The sequence below is a fragment of the Orycteropus afer genome, unplaced genomic scaffold (genome assembly GCF_000298275.1).
Source record: "Orycteropus afer afer isolate SDZICR_OR568_19922 unplaced genomic scaffold, OryAfe1.0 scaffold00016, whole genome shotgun sequence".
Taxonomy (NCBI): Eukaryota; Metazoa; Chordata; class Mammalia; order Tubulidentata; family Orycteropodidae; genus Orycteropus; species Orycteropus afer.
Window position 1 is genome coordinate 22,252,352 of NW_006921603.1, and position 5,604 is coordinate 22,257,955.

Consider the following 5,604-nt stretch of genomic DNA (forward strand, 5'->3'; position numbering starts at 1 on the left):
AAAAAAAAAAAAAAAAAAAAAACAGATAACAATTTTTCTGCAGAACAACAGAATTCAACTGCCCGAGGGAATACAATTAAAGCATTTATTTTATAGTTAGGACATATTTTGATTTAGTTTGAAAACATACACACAGAGTTATAGTCAAAAAGAAAAAGAATATAGAAAATCACTGGACCAGATGTTTCCTAAGACCTCCTATTACACACACACATACACACACACAGAATTTTGCAGATTATCTTTAGGAAAAAATGGATACCATGAGCTTTTTCTAAGAAAATATTCATTTATCAATACTTTCAACAAATATTTGAGTACATATTTTGTGCTAGGCATTTGAGATATGTCAGAGGATAAAATCCCTGCTCTCATGGAGCTTATATTCTAATTGAGGGAGAGAAACAATACACAACAAATATAAGTAATAAATGAATTTGATTCTGCAGTATGGATATGAGGGAGGGAGTAGAAGGGGAACAAAAGTGTGAAGGATGGGTAGGTGGGAATTTTAATAGGTAGTCAGGGTGGACCTCATGGAAAAGTGACATTTAAGATAAATTTTTTTGGACATAAGAAAGTTAGTAATGGAGATAGATATCTGAGGAAGAATATTCAAACAGAGAGCAAACAGTGCAAATACCTGAGACAATAGGATGCTGCATGAGGAGCACCAAAGAGGCCAGTGGGGTAGAACTGAATGAATAAGGGAAGAGGAGTAGAAGAGGAGAGTAGAGAAGCAAAGGTGTTAGATTGTACAGACCCTTACAGGCCATTGTGAGGACTAAGTCTTTCTCTATATGTGAGAGATTGGAAGCCATTGGAGGATGCTAGACAGAGAAGTATCATGTTATGGCTTATTTTTCAAAATAATCATTTTGGCTATTCTGTTGAGACTATCTTTGGGAGGAGAGGGATGCAAAAGTGGAATCAGTGAAATAAATTAGTTTTTTTTTTTTTTTTTTTGACAGTCCTGTCAAAAGAAAACAGCAATCCAGCCTAGAGGAGCAGCATTGGAGCTAATGAGAAATGGAACCAATTCTCTAATGAGAAATAGAGCTAATAAAATTTGCAGATATAAGGCAAAGAGCATGCATGACATTAAGTGCAGAGTCAATGGTGACTCCAAGGAATTTGACCTGAACAACCAAAATGTTGGTGTTGTCACAACGAAGATGGTGACTACTGCAGCAGGTAAGGTATGTTTTTTGGTGGAAGAAGAGAAGAAGTTCAGATTTTGTCATGGCAAGCTCTTGAGATGTCTATTGCACATTCAAGTGGAGATGTGGATTTAGCAGTAGGATAAAAGAACTTGAAGTCAAGTTAAAGTTGGAATTGTAAATGTAGATTGCTTTAAAGCCAGAGTCTTTACAAAGAGAGTGAGTGTAGAAATCAAAGAGAGGTAAAGTAAGGACTGATTTATGCTGCTCTCCAACATTAAGAGGTCTGTAAGATGAAGAAGCAATGAATGAGACTGAGAAGGTACAGCCATTAAAGTAAATGGAAAACCAAGACAGTATGTCAAAGGGAAAGGGACAAGTAACTGTGTCATATGTTACTGGTAGATCAAATAGGATGGGGTCTGTGAATTAGCACCAGACTGCATTGTTCTTGATTGAAACACTTTCTATAAGGTGGCGAATTTTAAAGGCCTGAATGGAGTGGATGTTAGAGAGAATTAGAGATAGCTAGAAGAGATAATGTTTTCAAGGAACATTGCTGCAAATTGCAGTAGATAGGGCAAGAAGAACCAAAAGGAGCTTTTGGTAGGAGGGTAAAATATGTCATGATGGGAATGATACAATGTAAAAGACAGGCGAGTGATGATAGAGAGAGAAGAATTGCTAGAATGATGTCTTTGAGTAGATGGGTGGTGACAAGATCTAGTACATACATGGAGAAATTAGCTTTGGATTGGAAGATGATAGATAACTCAGTGTGTCAGTACTGATGGTGATGTGGTGCAAGGAGTCTGTGTTTCTTTCCTGATTTCTTTCACTTGTTTCAGGGCAATAAGAAGCAGGGCCATCAACTGAGTATAAGTGTGGGGATGGTAGGTTCCAGAAGTATGAAGAGCAGAGTGTGGGAAATATTTAATTTGGAAAATGGGAGAGTAAATGAAGTTGAAAAACATAACAGCAAGTTTTATAGTCATGCATTTAAAATTAGACTAATCAACATGATTGTATATTTCTAACACTTACGTTCAGCAGCAGAAGTGCAAACAAGAGGTATAAGTGGAGAGTAATTTAACTAGCATTGTGGTTTTGTCAAGTGAGTTTGATAAAATAAGAGACAGGCAAGAAAAATGAGGGTCTATATACAGGGATGATTGTAATTACTGGTCATAGAATTTAAATTGGGATAGTCCTCAGTGGAGTGAGAGATAGTGAGAAAGTTGTAGCTTCAATAGATTGGTGGTTTATGGTAGGTATTACAGAAGAAGAAGAAGTGATTTTGAAGAAGTGGTAGAATGTGTATGCATGAAATTGAAATTATGAAGGGAGCACAGTGATTGGTAATGAGAAGGTCAAGGGTATGACTATGGAGAGTGAGTGGCTGTGATAAAATAATAGGCAAGATCAATCAAAGAGGTCAAGGAACTAAGAGACCAGGCTGTTGGAGGAATCTCCTACAGTGTGTGTATTGAAATCAAGAAGAAATAAAAGACAGAAGTAGAGCTAGGAAGAGTGACAATAGTTAGGAGAGAAGGGAGACTGGTATATGATAATGATAATATATGCGTATGTACACTCTCAGCTGACATGAGATGAAAAATTGGAGGATTATAAATTTGGGTGGAAGAGGAAAAAGGAGGAAGCCTACTCCAAAAAGGAGCTGCCCCTGTAGAGAGCTTCCAGGAAGACCTGTTCTTGAGGAAGAACCAGATTTTGGTTAAAGAATCAAAGTAGATGGAACACTTAGTGGAGAATACATAAGGGAAGTTTCTGGTGATGCCCTATGAATTCAGAGGAAATAGTGGAAGATTGTTAGCAGTAGGGAAGGGATGGGAGGTGGGAACCAAACAGGGGAGTAGGCTTTGTGAACTAGGAACTTCTTGTTAGGACTCATGGCACTTAGTGGTGATAGTGGGGAGAAGGGAGTAGTATGTATAAAATCAAAACCCAAACTGAAGTCGAGAGGTATCCGACTCATAGTGACCCCTTCTTGGGTTTCCCAAATGGTATCACTATCCAATCTTCCTTCCGAAGAGTGGCTACATACCCACCAGCCACTCCTCAGGAGGAAGGTTGGGCAATCTACTTCCGTAGAGATACTGCCTCAGAAACCCAAGGGGGGGTTGCTATGAGTCAAATCGACTCCATAGCAGTGAGTTTTGTTTTTTTGTGACAGTAAGTAAACATGTCTGTGCTAAGTATGTTATCTGTATAATCTTAGATTGGATTATTTTACTCTCTTCCATCTTAATTTTTTTATTAGATTTTTAGTACAAGAAATCTATAATGTTATAAACTTAGTATGTCTAAAATACATCTTACTTCTTTTCCTCAAAGCCAGACCCTCCTACTCCTATTTTTCCAAGTCAGCTAATTGTATCATTATTGCCAGTCACCTGCTTAGGAAAGAAGTGTGTAAGTCATCCTGGGCCCCTCTCTCTCCCTTACTCCTCAGATGCAGTTAGAACCAATATGCTGATTCTACCTCCTAAATGTTGTCAGTTTTGTATTTTCCTTTATCTCCCAGCTGTATTGTCTGAATTCAGACTCTTACTCTCTTCCACTTGCACTTTTACATTCATATCCTAACTGGAGTCTAGACTCCCAGTTTTCCAATCTTTCCCTCATGATGTTGTCAGAGCACCCTTTCTGAAGACTGATCTGATCATGTCCCCACACCACTCACATACTTAAAATAGTTCAGTGGCTCTCCATCACTTCCAGAACAGCCAAACTGCCATTTATCACTCCAACATATCTTTCCAGTCCCTCTGCCTGCTACCTACCCCTCTCCCCTATGCGCCTCATAAGCCAGCCCCAACAATTACTTTACATTTCCATATTAAACCTTTCTTTTGAAACTCTTCCTTGACTTTGCAGAAATTGTCACATCCAACCTTAACCTGTTCTCCTTCCTCATTCTTCACTGAGCTTACCAAACTTGCTTAAGATAAGTATCTGATTATAAATCAGATATGTTTTCCACTACATCTAATATAAGCCTTGGTATAAGGTTTTACATGCTATATAGCTGTTGTCTCAATCCCTTTTGTGCAACTAGGGAATATCTGCATCTCTCTCTCTATCTATCTATATGCACATACATATATATATATATATATATTTAATATATATATATTAAAACAAACAAATAAACAAACTCACTGCCATTGAGTCGGATTCGACCCATAGCGACCCCTCCTTGGATTTTTGAGGCAGTATCACTACAGAAGTAGATTGCCCAACCTTCCTTTCAAGGAGTAGCTGGTGGGTTTGAACCACCAGCCTTCTGGTTAGCAGTCAAATGCTTTAGGCACTATGCCACCAGAGCTCCCATACACACACACACACACACACACACATACACACACACACATATGAATTCCAGAACACTTAATTGTGTTCATGAGGAACATGTACCACAGACCCAGAGGCTGTCATTTGAACAGAACAAGGGGATAGTTCATGGTTTAAAAATCAGGAAGGGTGTGCATGAGGGTTGTATCCTTTCACTACAGTTATTCAATCTGTATGCTGAGCAAATAATCTGAGAAGATGGACTATATGAAGAAGAATGTGGCATCAAGATTGGAGGAAGACTCGTTAACATGCCATGCAGATGATATAACCTTGCTTGCTGAAAGTGAAGATGACTTGAAGCCCTTACTTATGGAGATCAAAGACTACAGCCTTCAGTATAGATTACCCCTCAACATACAGAAAATTAAGATCCTCACAAGCAGACCACTAAGCAACATCATGAAAAATGGATAAAAGACTGAAGTTGTCAGATATTTCATTTTACTTGGGTCCACAATCAACAGCCACAGAAACAGCAGTCAAGAAATTAGACAACATATTGCATTGGGCAAATCTGTTGTAAAAGAGCTCTTTAAAGTGTTAAACAACAAAGAGGTCACTTTGAAGAATGTTGTGGTGTTTTCAGTGGCCTCATTTGTATATGAAAGCTGGAGAATGAATAAGGAAGACCAAAGAAGAGTTGATGACTTTGAGTTATGGGTTAGCAAATAATACTGAAAATACCACAGACTGCCAGAAGAATGAACAAATCTGTCCTGGAAGAAGTGCAGCTGAAATCCTCCTTAAAAGTGAGAATCACCAGATCTCATCTCACCTACTTGGGTCATATTGTCAGAAGACCAGTCCCCAGAGACGGGTATCTTGTCTGGTTAAGCAGAGGGTCAGTGAAAAAAAAGAAAACTCTCAATGAGATGGACTGATGTAGTGGCTGCAACAATGGGTTCCAGCATAACAAGGATTGTGAGGAGGGTGCAGGACTGGGCAATGTTTTGTTCTGTTGTACATAGGGTCAATCACTTGTGTTGGAGCCAACTTGATGGTACCTAACAACAATACATATATGAAAATTAGAATTTTGTTGAACATATATATATATATATATATA

The 5,604-nt window shown here is 38.4% G+C and overlaps 1 protein-coding gene across 1 annotated transcript in view; it reads right to left on the bottom strand.

Moving 5' to 3' along the window:
• The window catches only part of RPE65 (retinoid isomerohydrolase RPE65), a 28,501-nt gene that overhangs the window by 2,866 nt on the left and 20,031 nt on the right, over positions 1-5,604 (bottom strand). The window lies entirely within an intron of this gene.